The 16,357-nt window shown below is 41.6% G+C and overlaps 1 protein-coding gene across 2 annotated transcripts in view; it reads left to right on the top strand.

Moving 5' to 3' along the window:
* The first annotated feature begins 848 nt into the window (after positions 1-848).
* Positions 849-16,357, top strand: part of elovl1b (ELOVL fatty acid elongase 1b) — a 33,215-nt gene continuing 17,706 nt past the window's right edge. The window contains exon 1 of one of the 2 annotated variants that reach the window (XM_045696646.2): positions 849-1,115. The gene's annotated coding sequence lies outside the window, so the exon portion shown is untranslated. 2 annotated transcript variants of the gene reach the window in all.

A 16,357-nucleotide genomic window follows, 5' to 3' on the forward strand; every position in this document is an offset into this window, starting at 1 on the left:
AAGCATTTCGCTGCACCTGCGATAACATCCGCGAAATGTGTACAGTCTATTCAATAAAAATAAACCTCTACTAAATCAAATAATGTTGAACATTGTTAATCAAAGTGTATATTTCTAAATCATGAGTTCTGTATCTCACAGCTGCATTGAAGAGATGTTTAGGGAACTACAGGTGAAAGGCCCCCTGCAGTGATCCACAATATCCACAGGATGTCACCAGCTACATATCTTGAATCCAAGGGCTCAGAAATGAGAGAAGTCCCTCTTGAAATCCAGAGCTTAAACAGAAGTCCCACATAAAATAAGTAATTGCCAATAATCAATGATGAAATTCATGTTCGATTTATAAAAATTGTGTGCAATGCCAAGCTTTAACTGTAAGTGATTAGGATCACTAGGATATAACTAAATTGCACCCCTTACAGTAGGCTTTGGTGTCAACTGTCAAAAAGATGTCAATAGTGTAATTGTAGCCATTATTACACAGCTTTCAGACGGGAGCCAGGACTGTAGGCCTAAAGGGGTGTAATAAATGGTACATTGGGTGGCCTATAGGTGATGGGTTAGCTTAGGAGATCATTAAAACTGCTTTTTTAAGTGCATGTTTTTTTTGTTGACATATTTTCTCAGTTTGGGTAGACCATCAATGTCCTGATCAGTCTCAGCATGCACATTGGTACGGGTCTAAACTAGTTCTACTGAAAAAAGACTCCACCTTTTCCTTTAACCGCCCACCCTTTCCTGTTTCATCAAAACGTTAAAAAAGGAGTGCGGTTCAATCGTTTTACGAGGGGTGCGTTCAGTTTGATTAAACGTTCGCTACGTTGCCTAACGGCTTCTGCTGAACGGAACGTTCTTCAGAGTTCTTGAACAGACTGAGGGACGTTTGGTGGGTGTGGCGGGGTGTGGCTTGAAGAAATGAGTGACATTTATATCGAAGCGGCCATGCTGACAGCGTTCCCCAACCCCATTTTTAAACTTCGTTTCCGTTTAATTGAACATTGCATTATTACCTTTTTTCGCACTGAACTCAGCCCTGAAGGACGACACACCACACCACTTGTTTTAACGGTTCTGTCTTCTAACTTCTCACGCTCTCCACCACTTTGTTCCAGGTAGGTAACACTTTTATTTCACTAATTATAGCATACGTGCTGTTCTGTATAAAATTAATTTGTGAATTAAACTAGAAAAATAAGTTTAACTATTGCCTGCAGCCAAATAGGTTACCTGTTTTACAATCTATAGTATATGGTTGGCTGTCACTGTAGTCGCCTATTATATTACCATGCATAGGATTAGTCATGGTAGCGGGTTTGAAAACCACTTAACTTGATAAACTTTGTCAGTGAAGTTAGGCATTTTATTTTTGTAACTGCGTCATGTGGCTATGCAGTCCCTATTTCCTTCAATTTTGACAGTTTTGTTGTCAACATCACTACGCGCCGCATTGGCCACAAAGTGTTTGAATCAACGTAATTTGTGAACGTATTGTGACGTTGAATCTACGTGGGAAATACATTGGATTTGAAAAAAGTCATCAACGTAAACGGTTGATTTGAGTGTAAAATTTCAGCCACGGGATTACGTCATGGTAACCAAATTTCAAGAGATAAACCTTGTATAATATATGTTGAGTTGTACCTTTTAAAACAATGTCAGACCTTTGACTCTATCCACGTATCAGAAGGAAAACATATATATATATATATAAGCAGGGCAGCACTTCCTACTGGAAAATGTATCTATCTACAGCTACCCTTCGGTCTCCCATCCAGGGTTTTAACCAAGCCCAGCCCTACTTAGCTATGCTGTTTGTCACTGCCTATTAACAATGTGCTATAGTGAGAATGACTGACTTTTTTTTTGAGATCTCTCCACTTAAAACCTAAATAGGTTCACTGCTGTTATCGAAGTCATTCAAAAGGTTAGGTTTAACAGAGCAAATGAAATGTGACTACTATTAGGCATTTGCAAATTCAACAATAGCTATTGTTTCAATTCAACCCAGAATAAAACAAAAAATAGACCATACAATAGGCCTAGGGTTTCAAGCTCAACCTCTGGTTTCAAGCTCATTTAAAAAAATGTTTTTAGTGATATTGAATTGTTTGGTTATCAACTCAACCAAGTGTGGAGAGTCTGAACTGAACACATTGCTCCTGTAAGTGCCAGGGCAAACCAACTTGACCTTGGGCTTCAGTTGCAAAGCATTCCACTTTCCCATGAAGGCTCCTCTCACTTTCCATTGCTCTCTTTTTGTCCAAGGATACTATCACTGTCACAATACACACTGATGCCAGCTATGAGCTTATCAACATTAATGATTATTCTGTATATTCAACTCTTCAATGGTAGTGTGGATAAATGATTTGTTCCATTGTTAATGGTTACCTCCATGTATGTTGATTATGGAGGATTGTTATCTCTCACATCACAAGGCTATTTCTTTGACATGTAAGTTTAAAACTATAGCGAAATATTTTAATGGGGTGTGAGAAACTGCTTCAAGGTGACTGGCCCTGTTTGTTTTCTGATGCTAATGTAAATATTAGGATCTTAATGGAGCGGTGTCACTGTTTACACACAGTATGCATCATGTTACTATCGTCCGATGAGCGTCAATTGTCAACGGCTGCTGCCTAAAGGGATAACCTTGTCTCGAGGCTAATTGCGCAAAGCGATTGCGTCAGATGTGTCACAACATTTTCAGCCTGATTCCCGGACACTGATTAAGCCCCAAAATAAAATATAGGCTTTTTAGTTCAGGACTGGGGTTCATCTCTGTCTGTGAAACCTACAGTATAGGGAAGGAAGACCCAGACTGGACTGACTAGAATGCTTTGGGTCATCATTTTATGCTTTTGCTCATTGCTTGATTGGCCATAAAGCAAAAGACTGGTGTCTGAAAGGTTGCTGGATCGAATCCCAGAGCTGACAAGGTAAAAATATGTTGTTCTGCCCCTGAGCAAGGCAGTGGATGTCGATTTAAGGCAGCCCCCCAGGGGTTGGGTTAAATGCGGAAGACACATTTCAGTTGAATGCATTCAGTTGTACAACTAACTAGGTATCTGCTTTACCTTTCCTTCTCCCAGGTAATTTCCCCCCCAGCCATCTAGTAATTTTTAAAATGTATTTAACTAGGCAAGTCAGTTAAGAACAGATTCTTATTTATGACAGCCTACCCCAGCCAAACCCAGATGACGATGGGCCAATTGTGCGCCGCCCTATGGGACTCCCATTCACGGCCGGTTGTGATACAGCCTGGAATTGAACCAGGATCTATAGTGACGCCTCTAGTGCTGAGATGCATTGCCTTAGACTGCTGCTCCCTTAGACCGCTGTGCCACTCAGGAGCAGTGGTCTAATACAGAGAGGACAATGGCTTAACTTGTACCTCTTAAGAGATGGCCAATTGCTCTACTCTCCCATCAGATTAAGGCATTTGCTTGTGTCCTTAAGAGGAGCCTCGTGATAGCTAAAATGAAATCACTTACTTTGCCTCAGCACATTGAGTTGATAGAAGGCACTAAAAGAATACATTTTTACACAGAAGACTTTTGCGGACCAACTTTCTCTTTCACGTACACTGTACTCTGTGGAATGTTTAGTCACCTCAGACAGCCAAGAAATCTGCACCTGGATCGAACATCAACATAATTTCCCCGAGCAACTCATTCTAGGTTTACCATAAGCGTTCAATGGATTAATTAATTGATTTGATATGAGGCGCTTATTAGTGTGTGGAAGTTATTTTCATAACAGAGGCAATGCATTCCTCACAGAGATTATGGATGCTGTCATTCGATACATTGCATAACCTACATAGTCTTGTATAATCCTACACTGTCTGTGAGACCTGCTCTACACTAAAAGCTCAGATGCACCAGTAGGATTGTCAAACGTTTTCCTGCCAACAGCACTTAGCACCTCTGTTCAGAGTGTCGGCAGTCAATCTCTTTTGTGTTCACACAGCAAAGACCTTGGAAGCAGTCAGCCACTCAGCCTTGTTAAAATACTCCAAACCAGAAGGTGGCAGTAGAGTTGTTTGTTAACCTCTATGGGCTAGGTGGGACGCTAGCGTGCCACCCGTGGTGCACTCCATCAACAGCAGGTGCATTTCAAGAGCGGCAAATTTGAATCCAAATAAATGTCAAAATTCAAATTTTTCAAACATACAACTATTTTACACCCTTTGAAAGATAAACATCTCCTTAATCTAACCACGTTTTACGATTTCAAAAAGGTTTTACGGCGAAAGCATAAATTTAGAGTATGTTAGGACAGTACATTTACAAGAGTTGTGTGTAATGTTTTGTCAATTCAAAGACAGGGTCACCAAAACCATAAAACCAGCTAAAATGATGCACTAACCTTTTACAATCTCCATCAGATGACACTCCTAGGACATTATGTTAGACAATGCATGCATTTTTAGTTCTATCAAGTTCATATTTATATCCAAAAACAGCGTTTTACTATGGCATTGATGTTGAGGAAATCGTTTCCCTCCAATAACCGGCAGTCAAGTCAGCGTCACAAATTAAATAATTAAAATTAGAAAACATTGGTAAAATATTATATTGTCATTTAAAGAATTATAGATTTACATCTCTTGAACGCAATCAACTTGCCAGATTTAAAAATAACCTTACTGGGAAATCACACTTTGCAATAATCTGAGCACTGCGCCCAGAAAAATACGCGTTGCGATACAGACTAGACGTCATGTTGGGGAGATCTAAAATCGAAAATACTATGTAAATAATCCATTACCTTTGATTCTCTTCATCAGATGTCACTTCCAGGTATCACAGGTCCATAACGAATGTAGTTTTGTTCAAAAAAGCTCATCATTTATGTCCAAAAATCTCCGTCTTGTTAGCACATGATCTAAGCCAGCCGGACTTCTCGTCATGAACGAGGGGAAAAAATATATTTACGTTCGTTCAAACATGTCAAACGTTGTATAGCATAAATCATTAGGGCCTTTTTTAACCAGAACATGAATAATATTCAAGGTGGACGAATGCATACTCTTTTATAACGTATTGGAACGAGGGTACCCAACATGAACTCGCGCGCCAGGTGTCTAATGGGCCATCATCGTTCCATGGCTCTTGTTCGGTCAGATCTCCCTCCAGAAGACTCAAAACACTTTGTAAAGGCTGGTGACATCTAGTGGAAGCAATAGGAAGTGCCAAAATATTCCTCAGCCCCTGTGTTTTTCAATGGGATAGGTTTAAAGGTAATACAACACATCAGGTATCCACTTCCTGTCAGAAAATGTCTCAGGGTTTTGCCTGCCAAATGAGTTCTGTTATACTCACAGACACCATTCAAACAGTTTTAGAAAATTTAGGGTGTTTTCTATCCATATGTAATAAGTATATGCATATTCTAGTTACTGGGTAGGAGTGGTAACCAGATTAAATCGGGTATGTTTTTTTATCCAGCCGTGTCAATACTGCCCCCTAGTCCTAACAGGTTAATAATGCATGTCTGTGTGTGTTGCTTATGGTCTTGATTCCAAGCTAACTGCGCTAATGTTGCTATTTTGTAGAAAGCCCTTGTTGATACAATTTTTATTTCACCTTCATTTAACCAGGTAGGCCAGTTGAGAACAAGTGGTCACTTTAAACTGCGACCTGGATACTAGCCAGATGGCATCAGTTAGAGAACTACCTAGAAAGATGACGAAGAAACAATTTTATTCACTCTCTATAATTCCATACGGCAAGTGCTAGCTCATAGCTAAATGTTTAGCTAGCTAGTTAAGGTTAGCATATTTGCTAGCTAGCACAACATAGCTAGTGCACTGTCCTTTGCTAACTCGGCAGCTAACACAGGCAGCTGTTTCATGGAAACTAGCTAATCCATTATGATTTAGTTATGTCAATACTAGCTGCCGTGATTAGCTAACTTGGAGGACGTATTTAGTGTTGTGTGCATTGCGTCTGTGCACTTAGATAGCTCCTATCCCATAGCCTACATTGCATATGAAGTGTGACTGGCTTATCCGGGGATGTACGGAGAAAATGTTGTCTGATTGGCTCAAAGTCAAGTTGTTGGCAAGCCATTGCAATTCTACAAGTAGAATCACTGGGTTCGTTGCTACCGAGTCAGCAAGCAGCAGGTACCGCTTTTGTTCTACATGCTTAGAAAAAAAGATGCCATCTAGAACTTAAAAGGGTTCTTCGGCTGTCCCCATAGGAGAACCCTTTGAAGAAACCTTTTGGTTCCAGGTAGAACCCTTTTGGTTTCAGTTCCAGGTAGAACCCTTTTGGTTCTAGGTAGAACCCTTTCCATAGGGTTTACATGGAACCCATAAGGATTATACCTGGAACCAAAAATAGTTATCGTATGGGGAAAGCTGAAGAACCCTTTTGTAATGAAGGAAAGGCCTGTGATAAGTAGATATTGGCAGTCTAACGGCAGTGAGATTCTAGGTGTGTTTCATGCTTATTATGTCAAGTCTGACTTCAGGATGTTACCTTTTAACCACATGTTAGGGAGGGACCTTGGACCTTGTCCATTGTGATAGAAATGGTGAGGAATTGACGAAAGATGAATTGAGAAAGCCTGTGTCAGTTGAACCCTTTATCTGGCAAATGAGTAACTACCCAATGGGCAAAAACATTTACATTTACGTCATTTAGCAGACGCTCTTATCCAGAGCGACTTACAAATTGGTGCATTCACCTTATGGTATCCAGTGGAACAACCACTTTACAATAGTACATCTATATCTTTTTTGGGGGGAGGGTAGGGGGTTAGAAGGATTACTTAATCCTATCCCAGGTATTCCTTAAAGAGGCGGGGTTTCAGGTGTCTCCGGAAGGTGGTGATTGACTCCGCTGTCCTGGCGTCGTGAGGGAGCTTGTTCCACCATTGGGGTGCCAGAGCAGCGAACAGTTTTGACTGGGCTGAGCGGGAACTGTGCTTCCACAGAGGTAGGGAGGCGAGCAGGCCAGAGGTGGATGAACGCAGTGCCCTTCTTTGGGTGTAGGGACTGATCAGAGCCTGAAGGTACGGAGGTGCCGTTCCCCTCACAGCTCCGTAGGCAAGCACCATGGTCTTGTAGCAGATGTGAGCTTCAACTGGAAGCCAGTGGAGTGTGCGGAGGAGCAGGGTGACGTGAGAGAACTTGGGAAGGTTGAACACCAGACGGGCCGCGGCGTTCTGGATGAGTTGTAGGGGTTTGATGGCACAGGCAGGGAGCCCCGCCAACAGCGAGTTGCAGTAATCCGGACGGGAGATGACAAGTGCCTGGATTAGGACCTGCGCGCTTCCTGTGTAAGGCAGGGTCGTACTCTGCGAATGTTGTAGAGCATGAACATACAGGATCGGGTCACCGCCTTGATGTTAGCGGAGAACGACAGGGTGTTGTCCAGGGTCACGCCAAGGCTCTTAGCACTCTGGGAGGAGGACAGACACAATGGAGTTGTCAACCGTGATGGCGAGATCATGGAACGGGCAGGCCTTCCCCGGGAGGAAGAGACGCTCCGTCTTGCCGAGGTTCAGCTTGAGGTGGTGATCCGTCATCCACACTGATATGTCTGCCAGACATGCAGAGAAGCGATTTGCCACCTGGTTATCAGAAGGGGGAAAGGAGAAGATTAATTGTGTGTCGTCTGCGTAGCAATGATAGGAGAGACCATGTGAGGATATGACGGAGCCAAATGACTTGGTGTATAGCGAGAATAGGAGAGGGCCTAGAACTGAGCCCTGGGGGACACCAGTGGTGAGAGCACGTGGTGCGGAGACGGATTCTCGCCATGCCACCTGGTAGGAGCGACCTGTCAGGTAGGACGCATTCCAAGAGTGAGCCGCGCCGGAGAGGGTGGAGAGGAGGATCTGATGGTTCACAGTATCAAAGGCAGCAGATAGGTCTAGAAGGATGAGAGCAGAGGAGAGAGAGTTAGCTTTAGCAGTGCGGAGAGCCTCCGTGACACAGAGAAGAGCAGTCTCAGTTGAATGACCAGTCTTGAAACCTGACTGATTTGGATCAAGAAGGTCATTCTGAGAGAGATAGCAAGAGAGCTGACGAAGGACGGCACGCTCAAGAGTTTTGGAGAGGAAAGAAAGAAGGGATACTGGTCTGTAGTTGTTGACATCGGAGGGATCGAGTGTAGGTTTTTTGAGAAGGGGTGCAACTCTCGCTCTCTTGAAGACGGAAGGGACGTAGCCAGCGGTCAAGGATGAGTTAATGAGCGAGGTAAGGGAGAAGGTCTCCGGAAATGGTATGGAGAGGAGGGGATAGGGTCAAGCGGGCAGGTTGTTGGGCGGCCGGCCGTCACAAGTCGCAAGATTTCATCTGGAGAGAGAGGGTAGAAAGAGGTCAAAGCATAGGGTAGGGCAATGTGAGCAGGACCAGCGGTGTCGTTTGACTTAACAAACGAGGATCGGATGTCGTCAACCTTCTTTTCAAAATGGTTGACAAAATGGTTGACAACAGGTTGAATCAACGTTTTTTTCCAGGCCATTTCAACCCCCAAAATCAGAATTACGACCTTGAATCAATGTGGAAAAAGTCATCAACGTAAGGGCATTTTGTTTTTCACCTAACTTTTAACCTAAATCCAATGACGTGGTGAAATGTTTAATTGATTTCACATTGAATTCACAATAGTTGACAACTCAACCAAATGTAAATCAAAATGTTGATGTTGAACTGACATCTATGCCCAGAGCGTAGTTCCTTTTTTCAAGTACGGAGATGAGTAAAAGAAATCCCTTTCTATTTATCAGAAGGGAAGTGGTGACCTTGTGTGACTACCCATACAGAAGTTAAAAGAGGAAGGTGTTTTTGAAATGTGTGTCAACCCTACACACAGTCCCACTTTGATACCAATAGTTATAATCATGACAGTTGTAAAGAATGATTGACATGTTTTAGTGTTATGAGGGAGAAATACCTGCAAATATTTATCCTGACCACTGACTCACTCTCTACCCCTCCTCCCAGTTCCCACCTTTAGAGGGTAGTAAACATCCTCCAGCCAGGTTTCAAATGCATCTGATTGTTTGGAACAGTTATAATTCTGTAATGAGCACTTTTTCAAATGTCATCTGAAGCAGGTAATGTTGTCCTATGTTGAAACCAGTTCTGATAAGATATACTTCAGTAATAATTGTGGAATGGTGTTTTTGGATGACGTTGTTGGAATAATAACCAGTACTACCTCTTGGTTATTATCTTAAGGCAAATGCCAGGAATAGCCTAGTTTGAGGTGGTCACCTAGGTGACAGCTGTCACCAGGGGCTGTACTCTACACAACCTTGGAAAACGACTGACTGACACTTCTCTCTGTAGAGCAAGTGTGCCATCCCGCTGGCTTGCTGGGTGGTTGTCTGTCCCCCCCACTAGTCAAATATGTGATGTTTTCATTAGGGTTGTAGTATGACAAAGATTCATTCCATAGATGGAGTAGTTAGATAAGGTAATGCAATGTTGAGTAAACATTTTGGTGGTTTACTCAAGTAGTGAATGAGAGATGGAAATTGACTTTTTAAAAGTGAATATTTTATTTCAAGGTACGTTATTTTTAGTGCAGAAGTATGCTATAGGGTTAAAGAAGGGATGCTTATTATTTTGTTTATGTAAACAAATGTGTTTTTAAAGAGGTGAAAGCGCAAAGGAAAGCTTCTGATCCATTGCACAATCATAAAATAACAGAATATCACATTCATTTCAATGAGTGGTGACGTTGAACTTGTTCCACTTTTCAAAGAACCTCTAGTATGGAACGAGTTCATACAGAACCATGCTGGGGGTGTTATAAAACCACATCCTGGCTTCAACTTTCCTTTCCTGTCAAATAAAATGGCTGGTGCTGAAGTTAGGTGAAAACAAGCTGGTGGAGACACTGCTGGGACATGATAGGTTGTCCCTGCCTGGAAACACCCATTTTTGGCATCAATGTAGTAAGTAGATCATTCTGTCACTGTTATTAGTCAATACATGTCATTTACATAACAAGAGGGGAGTGATAGTGCAATAATAACCTTACAGTATACTGGTATTTGTGATTTACAATATCCATTACTAGGAGCTGAAAGACTAGAAAGTTACAAAACGTCATGGTGAAGCCCCTCCACCCTATAAATTAAACAAATAGGCCTATGTCGTACAAAAGAAATGCCAAATATATATACATACACACACACAGTTGAAGTCGGAAGTTTACATACACCTTAGTCAAATACGTTAACTCAGTTTTTCACAATTCCTGACATTTAATCCAAGTAAAATACCCTGTCTTAGGTCAGTTAGGATCACCACTTTATTTTAAGAATGTGAAATGTCAGAATAATAGTAGAGAAAATAATTTCTTTCGGCTTTTATTTCTTTCATCACATTCCCATTGGGTCAGAAGTTTAAATACACTCATTTGGTAGCATTGCCTTTAAATTGTTTAACTTGGGTCAAATGTTTCGAGTAGCCTTCAACAAGCTTCCCACAATAAGTTGGGTGAATTTTGGCCCATTCCTCCTGACAGCTGGTGTAACTGAGTCAGGTTTGTAGGCCTCCTTGCTTGCACATGCTTTTTCAGTTCTGAACACACATTTTCTATAGGATTGAGGTCAGGGCTTTGTGATGGCCACTCCAATACCTTGACTTTGTTGTCCTTAAGCCATTTTGCCAAAACTTTGGAAGTATGCTTGTGGTCATTGTTCATTTGGAAGACCCATTTGCGACCAAGCTTTAACTTCCTGACTGATGTCTTGAAATGTTGCTTCAATATATCCACATAATTTTCCTACCTCATGATGCCATCTATTTTGTGAAGTGCACCAGTCCCTCCAGCAGCCAAGCAACCCCACAACATGATGCTGCCACCACCGTGCTTCACGGTTGGGATGGTGTTCTTCTGCTTGCAAGCATCCCCCATTTTCCACCAAACATAACAAGGGTCATTATGGCCAAACTGTTCTGTTTTGTTTCATCAGACCAGAGGACATTTCTCCAAAAAGTATGATCTTTGTCCACGTGTGCAGTTGCAAACCGTAGTCTGGCTTTTTTTATGGCGGTTTTGGAGCAGTGGCTTCTTCCTTGCTGAGCAGCCTTTCAGGTTATGTCGATATAGGACTCGTTTTACTGTGGTTCTAGATACTTTTGTACCCGTTTCCTCCAGCATCTTCACAAGGTCCTTTGCTGTTGTTCTGGGATTGATTTGCACTTTTTTTTTTTTTTCATCTCTCACAGTTGAAGTGTACCTATGATAAAACATTACAGACCTCTACATGCTTTGTAAGTAGGAAAACTTGCAAAATCGGCAGTGTATCAAATACTTGTTCTCCCCACTGTGTGTGTGTGTGTGTGTGTGTGTGTGTGTGTGTATTTATTTATGTTGATTGAGTCCCAAGCCCACTGTATGCCATCTGATCCATTGATCCACTACCGGTTAATTCTTCAATCCCAAAAGAATGGGGAAGATGGGTACCGTATTAATAATACCAGAATTTCAGACGGTACCTTTCTTATCCACTTGGAGTTGAGTCATATAGCTTCATCAACATAACAGAAGTCTTGGAACATGGACTTATTTTGACATTAGGCCATTAAGTGATCTTTAATGTGCCATCTGAGATTAAATGGTGTGCAATGTCGTAAATAGCTCTGCCATTTTATTCAATTTCAGAAGAGACAGCTTCTTTTGTAGAAAATCAGCATGTTGCCTTGGTAATTTTACTGTATATTTCATAGCCTGTAGCTCATTCCATTCAGAGAGTGGGGAAGGCCTTGGTAGTGTTGCACCATAGTACAGCATAAGGGTGGAAATATCAGGAGACATGTGCTTACTTGTGTAACCACTAGAACACATACAGACACATGACGTAACCTCACTCACACAAACCTGGGGCGTAGGCCTATTCACTAGAAACCAAACCAAAAAAGTTTCAAGTTTTTATTAGTCGTATGTAGGGGATACACATGGTATACACCGTCCAACGAAATGCTTATTTGCAGTTTCCTTCTCGACATTGCAACAACAATAATAAAAGATAAGAATATGAACATAAAGTAAATGGTTCAGTAGAATAGAATAAACATTTGAGCATATGTATAATACAGAAAGGCACAGTATTTATAGTCCCAATATTTACATGTGTATCGGTGAACGGGGGATGTGGGGGCAGTGTAATAAGAGTCTGGGAGCAGCAGTTGTGATGTGTGCGTGCTAAGGTGCAGAGAATCAGAGCAAGTGGGCAGTCCAGTTCAAGTGTTAAGCATTCTGATGGCTTGTAGATAGAAACTGTCTGAGCCTGTTGGTATCAGACGTTATGCTCCGATACCGTCTGTTTCAAGTAGATGTCCTGGATGGGTGGGACCACGGTCCCAGTGATGTACTGGGCCGTCTTCACCACCCGCTGGAGGGCCTTCTGGTCGTGGACGGAGCAATTCCATGATGCAACCGGTCATGACGCTCTCGGTGGTGCAGCGGTAGTGTTTGGAGAGGACCCGGGGCGGCAATGCCACGTTTCTTCAGCTGCTTTAGGAAGTAGAGGCGCTGTTGCGCCCTCTTGACAAGAGTGGTGGTGTTGTTGGTCCATGACAAGTCCTTGATGATGTGGATGCTGAGGAACTTCTGCTGACTCTCTCTACTGCAGTTCTGCTCGTGGTTCCCTCTGCTTCCTGAAGTCAACAATCAACTTTGTTTTGCTGACATTGAGGTAGTGGTTGTCATGCCAGTTCACTTACCTCCCATAGGTTGACTTGTTGTTGTTTATCACACCTACAACCCGGGGTGTCGTCAGCAAACTTGATGATGGAATTGGTGTCGTGCAAAGCCAGTTGTGGGTGAACAGGGAGTACAGCAGAGGACTGAGGACTCACCCCTGGGGGGCCCCTGTGTTAAGAGTCAGTGTGGAGATGTTGCCAATCCTCACAGCATGAGGGTGGTGTCCAGACCCAGGGCTCTGAGCTTGGTGTCGAGCTTGGAGGAAACAATAGTGTTGAATTCTGAACTGTGGTCAATGAACAGCATTCTCACATAGGTGTTCCTATTGTCCAAATGTGTTACGGCCATGTGAAATGATTGAAATGGCATCTTCCATGGATCTGTTGGAGCGGTAGGCAAATTGGAGTGGGTCCAGTGTGCTGGCCTTGATGTGGGCCATGACCAGCCTATCGAAGCGTTTCATGATGACCGGGGTTAGTACAACGGGGCGATAATCATTTGTGCATGTCATATTTTCTTTCTTGGGCACTGGGATGATGGTGGTCTCCTTTTTAAAGCAGGTTGAGACTACAGATTGGGGACTCAAACAAACAAAACAAATCGGGAAAGGACATACTTGAATTTATCCGATATAAACTCTTGTATTTGTTGCAAAACGTATTCCATTTTGAGTAAACGATTTCCGTTGCAAAATGTTTGGGATTTATGATTACACCCCAGGCCAGCAGGGAACAGAGAGGAGTTAGTGCTGCAGTTTATGCTGAGAAACATACAGCATCGTGGTATGAGAGGCCAATCAGGTGTTTCAATCAAGTAGAGTTGCACATTTTGTGGAATATTTAGAGGTAGAAATTTTCCATGGGAATTAACAAATATATGAAAATTAATATTAATACCATTTAAATGTCATGTTTTTTGCATTGGATATATTTACCATATTATATGGAGATAGAAACAAAACATTTTACCTTATCATAAGAAGACATAATTGCAAATGATTAAATCCTTCCAATAGAAATAAAAAAAAACAATTTTGTTACGAATTGAACTTTAATTAAAGGAGTTAACTCTTCACATGGGATGACTTCACTGAACAACAAAAGAAAGGGACTATTGAATGATCCCCAATGACCCGTCGCATCTCCCAAAAACGTTTTCAACATGCATCTGTAAAATTATAGTCTAGAAACTAAAGCTTTGGTTGTCTTCCTCTCAGGCTTCCATGTCTTCTCCCTGGATCTCCTCAATGTCCATCTCTTGAACATCAGACTCTGAGGCCTCATCTTCACTGTCACTTTCCAACCTTGTTAAGGATGGCTCGTTGTCAGCCTCAAAAAGCCTCAAATTTACCCGGCTGGCCACCAATTTTTCAACCCTTGTATTGGTCAGCCTGTTGCGTGCTTTGGTGTGTGTGTTCCCAAACAAGGACCAGTTGCGCTCTGATGCGGCTGATGTTGGTGGGATTTGGAGGATGATGGAGGCAACAGGGGAAAGAGCCTCAGATCAACAAAGTCCCTTTCACCAGGTAGCTGATGAGATATGTTGGCAAGACTGCCATTTTGCCTCTCCATCCCAAAGCCCTTGCTTGGAAGTGTACTTCGCCAGACTGCCAAGAACCTTGCCCTCATCCAGGCCAAAGTGGCGAGACACAGTAGTGATGACACCATAGGCCTTGTTATAGGCCTCCATATCGGCAGACTGTGAAATGGCCATAAAGTCAGACAGCTAACGTTAGTAACCTAACCAATTCGCTATAATATTAACTGTTGCCGTTCAAGTTATAACGCGTTAGTTGCTTACTGGACCCTGGCAATCTGTGTGAAATGTTAACTAGCTAATGAACAAACTATCTGAACTAACAGTAATGTTTCCCTCTATACTATGCTGTTAATTTTCTGAATGAGAGAATTGGGTGAAAATGAGGCGTTTCTTGTTAAACAAGTGGAGCTGGGCCTGGCTTAAGCTGGATGCCACTATAGAGGTGAAAGGAACACCACACACTTTCCCACTTTTTCAAACCAAGGCAAAGTTGGTTTTATATTTACACATTCATCAGAAATTCACCATTTGTCACAGGAACATCAAACTAGGTATGATTTATTCTATAAATGTCTAGCATAACCTTTATTTTGAGGAACAATTCCAGTTTTGACTTGATAGAAATACATAAAATCCTATCAAATGCCATTTAAAGCTATATAAATCAATAACGTTTTCACTGATTATGACAGAATCAAAGGTTGTAAAAGTATTCTAGACATTTATAGAATAAATCATATCTAGATTGAGGATTCTGTGACATGGTGAATTAGTTATTGATTTATACACCTTTAAATTGCATTTGAAAGATGTATTTCTATCAAATCAAAACTGGATTTATTTATTCAAAACAAAGGTTGTAAAAGTATGCTAGACATTTATAGAGTACACCATATATATTTTTATGTTTCTGTGACAATCAATTAATTAGTTATTGATTTTTACTATTTTAAAATGGCTTTTGGCGAATGTCTGAATGTGTGAATATAAAACCAACTTTACCTTGGTCTTTTTCAATACAGTGGATAAAAAAGGGTATGCCAGGTGTACTCTCTGCCTGAAAGAGATCAATTATGCTAACAAAGGGTATCGTGCTCTGTTGGCACATTGTAGAACAAATGTGCAGTGTAGCCCAAAGATATTGCTTTAGTTGTGTTGAACTTGACAGTAACGCGTGTGTGTGTGAGTGAGGGGGGGATTATTGAAATGTTTTACTCAGTGAACGTTATTTTTGCACATGTGTAGCCTTGTGCACTTGATCGATATCTATTATAGAGCAAAAATAGAATGCCTGTTTGTTTCATTGTATTTCTACTTTTTTAGTGTGTGTGTGGTCACAAGCGTTCTATTAGAAAGGCCTTCATGGCTAACTGCAATATTAGTGTATTGTTCTTTCTCAAGACTTGAGTGTCATTTGCAGTAAAGTCTAGGTAACAAATAACTAACATTGGATTGCTTTCTTTACATTTTTTAGCTGTGAGTTAGGTTCATATTAACCACTTTTTATTTTACACACCGAGACTGATCATGTATATCATATTTTTTGTTGTTTAATTAGTTCCAACCTGCATTTCCCCCTAGCAGGGATGTTTTGCATGTTTCAGTGGGCCCTCACCAGTTTGCTTCCCTGTATATTTACCAATACCATATGTTGGTGTAGAGAATCATGCATGTAGTAAAAAAACAAAATTAAACAGGAATTAGTGCAGGTGTAAAAATAAGTGAACCCCAAGTTGCATTGGTTAAATTAAGTAGTTTAAGTAGAATCAGGTGGGTAAATAATTTGATACCAAATGAATCAATCAAAGGAGAGATTGTTTGGGGGGGACTCTAAATAGAGGTAAGAAACCTGGTCGGTTTGGTGTTACCCATCCAGGTGAATACAAAGCACACCATGCCGAGAGGAAAGGAGATCTCAGAGGACATGAGGGTGGTGAGAGCACATCAGTCTGGGGAAGGCTATAAAATCATCTCAAAAAGATTTGAGCTTCATCAGTCCACTGTCAGGCAAATCATTTACAAATGGAGAGCATTTAACATGACAGCAACTCGGCATGGAAGTGGACGCCCTTCCAAAATATCCCCAAGAGCCTCGAACAATAATAAATCCGGTAAAAGCCAACCCAAACATA

Source organism: Salmo salar, chromosome 16 (genome assembly GCF_965601325.2).
Source record: "Salmo salar chromosome 16, fSalSal1, whole genome shotgun sequence".
Classification (NCBI taxonomy): domain Eukaryota; kingdom Metazoa; phylum Chordata; class Actinopteri; order Salmoniformes; family Salmonidae; genus Salmo; species Salmo salar.